Source organism: Lynx rufus, unplaced genomic scaffold, assembly GCF_022079265.1.
Source record: "Lynx rufus isolate CCGP_SWC_20201006 ecotype Redwood Valley unplaced genomic scaffold, mLynRuf1.p SCAF_1, whole genome shotgun sequence".
In the NCBI taxonomy this organism is placed as follows: Eukaryota; Metazoa; Chordata; class Mammalia; order Carnivora; family Felidae; genus Lynx; species Lynx rufus.
Window position 1 is genome coordinate 154,669,738 of NW_025814823.1, and position 11,137 is coordinate 154,680,874.

At 36.8% G+C, this 11,137-nt stretch overlaps 1 pseudogene; it reads right to left on the reverse strand.

Moving 5' to 3' along the window:
• Nucleotides 1-10,042: 10,042 nt before the first annotated feature.
• Nucleotides 10,043-10,503, reverse strand: LOC124509877 (40S ribosomal protein S13-like; annotated as a pseudogene).
• Between the last annotated feature and the right edge of the window lie 634 nt (nucleotides 10,504-11,137).

Consider the following 11,137-nt stretch of genomic DNA (forward strand, 5'->3'; position numbering starts at 1 on the left):
AAGAAAGAGTATGAGCATGAGAGCATGATGAGAGCTGTCAGCACAAAGCCGGACAGGGGGCTCGATCTCAGGAACTGTGAGATCATGACCTACGATGATATCAAGATTTGGACATCATGACCTGAGCTGAAGTCGGACGCTTAACCGACTGAGCCACCCAGGTACCCCAATAATTTTTCTACTTAGATATTTTTATTGATATTATTTTAATAGTTAAAAAAATCTACAAACACAAAAAAATTCAACTCAAAAAGAATTTGAAAATGGTTAGTATAGTACAGAAGGGTCATAGAAAGAAGCAGTAAAAAATTAGAAGAAAAAGATGAGCCATCATCTGGTCCTGGAAGACCAGGATGGGAAGTTTAGACTTTATTCTCTAAGGCAGTGATCTTTAAAAAATGAGGTATGTCTCATTTGCAAATGAGGAATCAGTGAATAAGCAAATATAAGAACAGACTTTTTAAAATGTCTATTTTCCTAAACATAAAAATAATATGATAGACAAAACTTGGAATATAGTGCACACATCCAGCAGCTATATGTGTATAATTTGGAAGTAAATATACATATGGATGTATGTTCATTTTTTTTTTTTCTAGCCACAAATGCATGATTAAAAACTCTGGAGGTGGTTGTTCTAAGCAAATGGAGCAGAGGAGAATGAAACTTCTTGAGCAACGAAGTAGCAGGATCAAAGCAGTGATTTATGAAGACTATTCCAGTGTCTATGTATAGAATTGTCCCAAGTATCACTACCCAAGAAAACAGAAATGGTTCAATCTTTGGGAGTCATTTTTCAACACACCCAGATTGTTAGAACCTCTCTCCCCTTCACTGCTGTAAAAGGATGATTTCATACAAAGTGGATATGTGGGATCATTTTAAAGAGTAAAACTTTGGAATATTATTTCATTAGTACAAAATTCATTAGTACAAAAGAGTAGACATTTTCTCCCTTTATGCAAGCATTGGAATTCAGGCCCTGAGAACTGCAGAGTGTAATCACGCATTGGCCTGTGCAGTAAACCACTCACTACTTCTTGTGCTTCATCTTGGTTGGGGAAAGGAGTGGCAGTATTCTCCCATTGCCTGAGAAGGCTGCCTAAGGGCATGGTTTTATACAAATTTAGCCAGCTTTCCCTTTTGGAAGGAGGTCCAGCCTCCTTTAGGTCACTATACGGTCTAAGCTAGTATCTGTGCAAAAGAAAGAGTTGTGTGGGTGTGTGTGAATTAAAGTTTCTTTGGCAAAGGAGAGTGAGAAGAGCCTGGTATTTAATCTTAACAATGAGCAAGCTTGAGAATATCTTTAAAAATCAAGAACAGGCTACACAGGGAGTAAATTGGTATTTTAACGCTGCTAAAAGGCATGAATGCAAATACAAAGAGCACAAATGAAAGTTATCTGCTGTCTTTTAGATGCTGGCTCCAAATAAGATATCCTATTTTAGGACTATAATATAAAATTAACAATGATGAAATGTGTACTGTCATTTAGGTTTAAACATGTATGTATTACTTGAAGAACTATGAAAAAGTTTCATTAAAATAAGAATTAAAAATGTATATAAGACAAATGGTTCTCACTCTCTGGACCTGTGCTACTCAACAGAGTGACCACTAGCCATAGGTGGCTATTTAAAATTTATATGAAGTAAAATGACATAAAATTAGAAATTTAGTTTTTCCAGAACACCAGCCATATTTCAAGTGTGGTCAGGTGCTACAGTTTTAGATTGCTCCTCATCACAGCATTGGGATAGGCTAATTTTTCTATCTAAAATAAATCCAAATAACTTAAGAAATTATAACAAAATAGTTAAAATATTATTACTATTTGCATTTGCGTGTAGTGTACAAAACATGGTAACTACTTAATTTTCAAAAAAGACTACTGAAATCCTTATCTTAGAGATGCTGAAATGACACCATTTTGATAGGCGTTTCACCTGACAATTGAGCTGTAGATAGTAACAACTTCGTGTCATCCCCATGATTAATTCACAACGCACCCCACTTGCAATAATGGAATCGCTACAATGCTCTGTTATCATTCCCTCAATTAAACATGGGAAAATACATGGCACAAGTATAAAAATTAATATTCATTTGGCAATCTATCAAATGAGCTCATATTCATTTTGAATTTCTCAATTACGACTGTAAACCCTTGCCTTATTCAGACGCATATTAACAGAATTTTTCAAACAGAAGTATAAAGTGAATCTTTTAAAACCTATCTGTAGTAACTTTGATAAGTAATCATTATAATTAGTGCTTTTGGTGGAGATTTTATTAAAGTTCAGTTTGCTTCTGATTAAAAAGCCTGTCTAAAATAGTTCATATTAATCAAAGTTTAAACATAAGAAATCTAACTTAGAACCAAAAAGAACACAATTTGATTTAGCAAAGAGATATTGAGTGATTTGGCCTAATGGACTTTAGGTATTATCTTACTATGTATTTTAGCCTTAGTGAATTTAGATATTATTTAATCCAACCACCAAATTTTACAGATGAAGTGATTAAAATGCAAATACATATATACAAATATGTGTATATTTATATAATTTATATTTATATATGTATATAATTTATAATTTATATATATATAAATTAAATGGCAGGCCCAAAATAGACCCCAGTTTTCCAGAATACCAAGGCAAGGGCAAGGCTCTTTGCTTTTCGTTCTCTTGTCAGAAAAGCTGAAAAAAAGGTGACATTAGCTTAGCAAAAGCAAATAGAATCCGATGCCTTGACTTATTAACCATTTGAATAAGGAACATGGTAACTTCCAAGGTTACACATAATTCTTATCTGACATTCATGAGAATAAGAATAAATGTCCACTAAACTGCACATAAATCATCATAAAATAACTCTCTTAGACATTAACAATTAGAGTGGTAGTCAAAATGAAAACGATAAATCCAAACTCTTGACTTAGCATACAAGACCTTGAACAATCTGAATCCAGCCTAAATTATATTGCTTACGTAGACAGCAACACTGCTTTAGTCAGTAACACTCAAGCCAACGCACATTTACTACAGTTGCCTACGATGTGTCTGGAATTGTTCCAGACATTAAGGATGGTCCCAATGAGGTGTTACTGCTGTCTTCAAAGAAGTGAGCAAGATGGAGTAACAAATCTTTCTCATTTCCTTGAGGCTATCAATTTTGTACGAAGAGAAAATAAACAACTATCAAAGGTAATGAAGGCCATGACAAACATCACTGCTATTGAAATAATGTCAGATGGGATCAGCTGAGGCATTAAAGAGATAATCCACGATCTGAATTTTCTTTTTAATATAATTTATTATCAAATTTGTTTCCGTACAACACCCAGTGCTCATTCCAACAAGTGCCATCTTAAATGATGAATAAGCATTAGCTGCTTGAAGAAACCCAAGGAAGCCCTTGGAAGACCGGCCAGCCCAAATCTCTCTTGAGGCTTAGAGCAATTTATCTAATTGCCTCCTCCACATTTCTTAGATGTTCCACAGTTTCTTTAAACTTAACATACTACCACTGAACTGTTGAATTCCCGTCTCACTGAAGCCAGTCTCTCCTTGCTACTGTCTGGGACCAGCTAGACAACAGGGGTTTTCCTTGACTCTTTCTCTCACACATTGTACTTCCGTTCGGCCACCGAATACTTCCAATTCAACCTCCCAAAGAGCTTTCAGATCCATTCCTTTGGTCCCTCTGCTCACTTTCACTAATCTTATTCATGTTCCTATCATCTTTCATTTGGAAGACTGCAATTACTTGCTAGTAGGTCTGTCCTCCTATTATGTTACCAATCTCCCATCCACTTTATGAAAAAAAAAAAGATGGCATTTTAAAAGGCAAATGTGACCATGTCACCTTCTAGCTTAAAGTTGTTTTGAAAGTCCTTCACTGCCCTGAATGATATCTCAGAGTCCTGATCTGAGAGCTCACACCTCATTACAGGAACACCCTTTACTATACAGCAATTAGAAACTTCCTTCAGTTTTTTTCACCCCATTAAGTTCTAAACGCCTCTGAGGTCTCTACATATGTTAGTCCCTAAGCCTGAAATCCTGCCATCACTTTTTTTTCTTTAATGGAAGACTCCTATTCAACTCTAAGGATTCTTCTTTTTTAAAAATGTTTAGTTTTGAGAGAGAGAGAGAGAGAATGGGCAGAGGATGGGCAGAGAGAGGGGGACAGAGGATATGAAGTGGTTCTGCTCTGACAGCATGAGCCCTCTATGGGGCTCAAATTTACAAACCAGGAATTGTGAGATCATGACCTGAGCTGAAGTCAGATGCTCAAGCAACTGAACCACCCCGGCACCCCTCTCAGGATTCATCTTAAATTTCACCTCCACCAGTAAGTACCCCCAAACCCTCCCCTCCCTGTCTAGGTAAATAGTCTATCTCTGTGCTCCTTCTGTTTTCTTTACTTCCTTTGTATAGCATTCATCCCATATTCTGAATTTACTAAGAGTAGTGAAGCAGGACCCACTTTATCTTGTATTCTGCTGTATCCTCTGTGCCTAGCACATGGAATAGGCTAATTATTCAGTGGAAATTGTAATTTCTGTGGCACATGTTTTTTGATCTGTAAAATGAATGTTAGTATAATAGATTATACTTGAGGACTCGATTTTAAACTTCTCAGATGCTATGATAGAGATTATGGCTATTTTAGGCTCATAAGTTTGAAGGGACACCTCCCAGCTTTCTATTGCACTGTTTCTTTTAGACCTTTGACTGTGAGCTCACTGTGGTCAGTGTTCATTTCTTATTCACCTCCATACTGCCAGACCCTTCCACTCATAGGTACTCAGTCTTTGGCATAGGAATAAATATTAAACATATAAAGTAGGAAATACAGTATTTTCCAAAAATCTATCTTTTTAAATTTCTCATTACCTTTAAGAGAAAACTTGAATGCATTGTGAAATACCAGATTCAGGAATACTGCAAATTTAGCAATTTTTTAAATAATCATTTAAAGCATGTGGTATGGGCACATACAAATCTCACTAACCTCATCTTTCTTCTATCATTTCAAACACAGAAAGCCTTCAATTTTTTTTATTACGTTTCTTTATTTTTGAGAGTCAGAGACGGAGCGTGAGAGGGGGAGGGGCAGAGAGAGTGGGAGACACAGAATCCAAAGCAGGCTCCAGGCTCTGAGCTGTCAGCACAGAGCCCAACACAGGGCTTGAACCCACGAACCGTGAGATCATGATCTGAGCGGAAGTCAGGCGCTTAACCGACTGAGCCACCCAGGCGCCCCACACAGAAAGCCTTCAAATCTCAGAAGACACATTTTTTCTGAGTATAGCACAGTCCATGTTTTATACTTTCATTTGAGTAGAAAGGAAATGGGACTATTCAGTAGACAGTAAATGGTGGATGGAGTCTGACTACTCCCAGCTACCCTCCACCATCAACTCTTACTCAGTAAGTAGACTGAATCTCCTTCTGCTGCAAAACTTAGGAAGCAAATAGATGCATTAGTAGGATGAAGGCCCACACCTGCATATATTCAGAGCCACTTTGGTGCAAGGAAAAAACAGAATCATTTTGGAGAATAAACCAAATGATCTGTTAATTGGGTGTTCTAAAAGGTTAGACACTGGGTGAAACTGAGGGTTGGTTACACCAAGAGATCAGAAAAAAAACATTAGGACAAATATCACCTGGACCAGGAGGGAGGAAGTAAGAAGGAGGAAGGAAAATTATTTTTTTCTGCTTAACAGCAGAAAATATATACCTTAATGGTGTGTATCCTGCATATGCAAAAGTATCTAATATACACAGATGCTTTTTATGAATACCACCAATCATACTTATTCCCCTGGATTCAACTGTTTGTTCACTCCACAATTGTTTTTGTAGGTAGTTGGCTATTCTAACTACTTAAGTTACATTCTGCTAAAAGAAAACATAGCATAAATGACATCATGTTATAGACTGAGAATAATCCAGAATATATCATTTCTCTCCCTAGACATCTTCAAAGTTCTTTCTCTGTATGTGGAAGAGAAATCCTACCTGCATCTCTTAGGCTGTGCTATCAACTAGCAGTCGCACTTGGGAGAATCACATAACTTCCTTAGATCCCATATATAAAATGAGGCACTTCATTATTTCACTTATAAAGTTCTATGTGCACACACCTAATAAATTTATCATGCCCATAAGATACGATGAGTTCGTGATAGAGATGTGAAATAAGCTTCATACATCCTGACATGTTTATAGTATCAACCTTTAAGTACGTGTATGTAGATTTATTTTTTCTTGTAGCAACAGTACGGAATCCATGCCTTTAAAATGAAGAGGTTCCTGTATTCCTTACATATTTAAAGTCAACAAATAAAACTAATGAACTGGTAACCGTATTCAGAGCAAAATTAAAATAAACATGAAAAATGTAAGGGATTGTTGACATATCTCTTCCCTCGTCAAACATATCAATCTTCACACAGGCGTGATGAAAAAACTTGAATATTTTTCCCTTTACATTGTTTTCTTTTTATTTATTTACTTTGAGAGAGAGAGAGAGAGAGAGAGAGCACACGAGAGAGAAAGTGAGCATGAGAATAAGCAGGGGGAGGGGCAGAGAGAGAGTCCCAAGAAGGCTCAGTGCTGTCAACGCAGAGCCCAATGCAGGGCTGGGTCTCAGGAACCTATTCGTGTGCCATCATGACCCGAGTCAAAAGCCAAAATCAAGAGTGGGACGCTTAAGCGACTGAGTCATCCAGGCACCCCTCCCTTTACATTGTTTAGGACCATTAGTCCCAACTAACACAATACCACGCTTTTAACTATTTGTTAAATTTATCAATATCTTCATGGCAAGATAAATTACTTTTACCATAACAATAGCTATTTCTATATTCTTTCTCTTTCAAAATCTCTCAAACCACATTTTCAAAACATGATGTCTAAAAAGGAACTTATAAAGGTGTTTGCTGTTTTACTGATCAAACTTTAAGGATCTATGTCATCGGCATTTCTCAGAGTATGAACGCAAGTTTTTAATTTCTTGTTAATCCTTGCTATTTTTTTCTGCACTAGGAATGGGTTGAATGTGTATTTGTAGTGTTACTTACACTCTTTTCTTTAAATTTATTTATTTTGAAAGAGAGAGAGGGAGAGAGAGAGAGGGAGAATCAGGGGGGAAGAGGCATAGAGAGAGGGGACAGAGGATCTGAAGTGAGCTCTGTGTCCACAGCCATGAACCTGATTAGGACTCGAACTCACAAATTGTGAGATCATGACCTGAGCTAAAGTCGGAAGCTTAACCAACTGAGCCACTCAGGTGCCCTGATAGAATCTGTCTTTGAGTTGCTCATTTACTCTGATTTGTATTTATTCTAAGATGCCAAGATGTTAAATACAACATGAATTTATTAATGGCATTTCTGGAGAATAGAGGCACTACTCTCTAAGACAAGTATGTACATTGACCCCAGCACTCAAATTTATCATATATGAAAATATAGAAGAAAAAAAGTGTGAGATAGAAAAAAGGAAATATATATATTTATCAATATATATGCATATAAAATATTCTCCTCTGTATATTATTATGTACATATATACACATTTCATTTACTCGCCTAAACACAATTTATTATTTTGGGATTGTAGAAACTGATGAAGTAACCTAGGAAAAGTAGTACACAGTGTAAATTTAAGGAGAGAAAAATCTGTGTTCCAGATTTTAATCCCATTACTGCCATTTTTTCCTAATCTGTGTGACCTTGGCAAGTTATTTATCTCATCTAGTTTCCCCACTTGTAAATTGAATATATTAATGCTCCATAAACATTGATATGAATTAATGCACAGAAAATACTTAGGACAAAGAATACCTTATGTAATTGCACATGTAAGTAACACAATTTTGAAATGGGACCTTTTTGTCTTCCTGTTTTAGCTGAAACCTTTGAGATATTAAGTGTCAGCAGTTCTAAAACTACAAAGTGAAAACTCTAGATCACTTAAGTAGAACTTGCAAGGGAAGGGACGTACTTCTTGGCTGAGCTGACCAATCACCTCCAACCCAAAAACAAGTGGAGAGGACATAAATCATCACTGCATATGAATGGGAGAGCTCCATCAAAGAGCTGTCCATTTGAAATGACTTTCAACTTCCCCCTCCAGAACAGAAGTGAGGCATCCTCTCCTTCATACAAGGAGATTTTCATTTGTGGTCCCATGCAATATTTGGGGCTCAGGGCCTCAAGCTGGCCCCATGCTTTAAAAGAAACCAACACATACACTAATATATATAAATATAAATATATATAATATATATCATATACATAATATATATGATATATTATATATATCATATATAATATATAATATATATATGATATACATATACACGTATATATATGTATATACATGTATATACGTATATACATGTATATACGTATATACATGTATGTATATATGCATATATGATATATATATATGATATACATATATATATGTATATATATGATATATATAGGAGAAGTCTGGTTACTCACAGAAGGGGAGAGCAGAGAGAGAGCCAGGTAGCTTCAGAAGCTTTCTATATTCCCATTAAAGATAAGCACAAGGATGTGTGTTTCTAATGAACCAGAAATAAACAAATGGAACAAAGTAGACTGGGTGGCATAAGATGCTAGCTGTATTTTACCTCCGGGAGGAGGGTACATGACTGTTTTCTCATAGACCATAGTGAAGATTGTGGGGCAAAGCTCAGAGCCAGTTCAAACCTCTATAAGAAGACTGTGGAGACGTGAGGTGATCTCTCCTCTTTCAAAGTAAAATGAAAACTACTGAATTCCAAAGAGGGAGAGAAGGAGCCTAAGTGTCCTGCTAAAGGAAAATGTATTGCTTATGTCATAGGGAATACTGCACAGTTTCCAGTAGTTTCAAATGCACTCAAGGAAAGGAAGCAACATGAATCATCTAGCCCAGAAAGAAGCTGTCAACATTGGTCAGAGCCAGAGGTCATCAATGCTTCCTGGCTGCCTGCACTTGCTCATGTACTGCTTCCCCACCCTCAACCTTAATGCCTCCTCTCCCACCACAGACTCTTGGGGCATGGGGTGGAATCTAGCCAAATGAGAAGATAAAGGCATAAGGTAAGCAAACCTTCCAACCTTGCCACAGGCTACCAAATTGAAAGAGTCCTGGACTGGGAAAGAAAGATAGGCTTTTTGATATAAAGTTCGGAGGTTTTAAAGTTCACTCTCGTCTAAATCTGTGCTATTCAATACAGTAGCCATTAGCCATCCTTACTATCAAATTTAAAATAATTAAAATTAGGGACACCTGGGTGACTCAGTCAGTTAAGCATCTGACTTCGGCTGAGGTCATGCCCTTGCAGTTCAGGAGTTCAAGCCCCGTGTGGGGCTCTGTGCTGACAGCTCAGAGCCTGGAGCCTGCTTTGAATTCTGCATCTCCCTCTCTCCCTGCCTCTCCCCTGCTTGTGATCTGTCTCTCTCAAAAATAAATAAACATTAAAAAATTTTAAAAAAATAATTAAAATTAAACTATATTAAACATTCAGTTCATTATTCACACTAGCCATATTTCAAGCACTCAGTAACTACACATGACTCCTTTATTAGACATGCAAATACAGAACATTTCCATTAGCACTAATTACTAGTATTAATTACCCAACTGAGAATGTTTTCTTCTTTGTTACCAGAAGTCATCAGAAGACATACCAGAGTATAAGCAGATACATATTTCATAAAGTAGGGATAAATGAGCAGAAATGGAGAAGAATAGTTGATCTTCTGATTGCTTTCTATGAGTTATAGCTCTTCAGCATACCAGCTACACACACACACACACACGCACACACACACACAGACACATATGTTTATACACACACACACATATGTGCAAACTCTCTACCCTACTTAAAAGTATCCATCGTTATTTGCAATAATGAAAAACAAATGTAGTTCCTGTACATCTATCTAACTCCATATTCATTTTTTTTTCTAGTTAGACAGTGATTTTATTGCGTGAGTACAAAGTCAAATTTCTGCAACCAAGGCAGAGGCTGTGGATGACTCATATTTCCAGTTGTGAGATAGACTCGCGTGGTCTTATAATATTGAGCCAACCGGTAAATACGGCTCCTCATCAGAATCAATCGGAATTTAGCATCCTGATGTTTTCTGTTCCTCTCAAGAGGCTTTCGAACAGCAACAGGTTTCTTAGTCAAATGGTAGAGATCCTCAGGAAGATCAGGGGCAAGTCCTTCGGACTTAAGAATTCTCAACACGTTAGTGCCTGTCACAAAACGTACTTGTGCAACACGATGTGAGTCTCGCAGGATCACACCGATTTGTGAAGGAGGCAGGTCCTCCTTGCCCAGTTTGTAGATCTGCTGTCTCGCGTCCTCACATGTGAGCTCTAGCCAGGTGGGGACGCTGCAGCGGTAAGGCAGAGCCCAATGGGACAGGCCCTTTCTGGGAGCGTGCACGCGACTCATGATGGCAGGCAGTCAGGCAGTGGTAAAAAAACAAACAAACCCAAAAACCTTTTTTTTTTTTTCTTAGAAAATTTCAGGTAGAGCGAGAGCCAGTAACGCATTTAAACCAAATAAAATGATGACATTCACAATGTTCTAAATCTTTGTTCCAAATTTTACAAATAATCCCCCAAATAAAAATGATACTTAAATGCCAATATTATAAAAATATTGCTAGCGGATTGAAAATTTGAAAATTATTTGCCAGTCTATGCTCTCAAGCTTTTGTGAACTTGATTCGTCTTAAGTGTTATAATAATCTAAGCATTAACATGAATAATTCAGGTGCTTGAAAATCTTGGATCCTCATGACTTCTATCAATCATCACAGTTTTCTTTTTTGCCATGTGCATAATCTAGAGAGAAGGTGATTAGATTTAGTCTGCTTACCAACAGATTTGTTTTCTTTTCATCCACTACTTTCCTAAGATGTAATGTGACATATCAAAAACATAAAATCATATGAAATACTTCATCGTAAACACCAAACTACAAAAAAAAAAAATTCTTTGCACATTACTCCATGGAGAAATAAGTGTAATTTTTCTGTTGAAAACATATGGCAAACTCACAAATAGTGCTTTTGCAGGTGTTT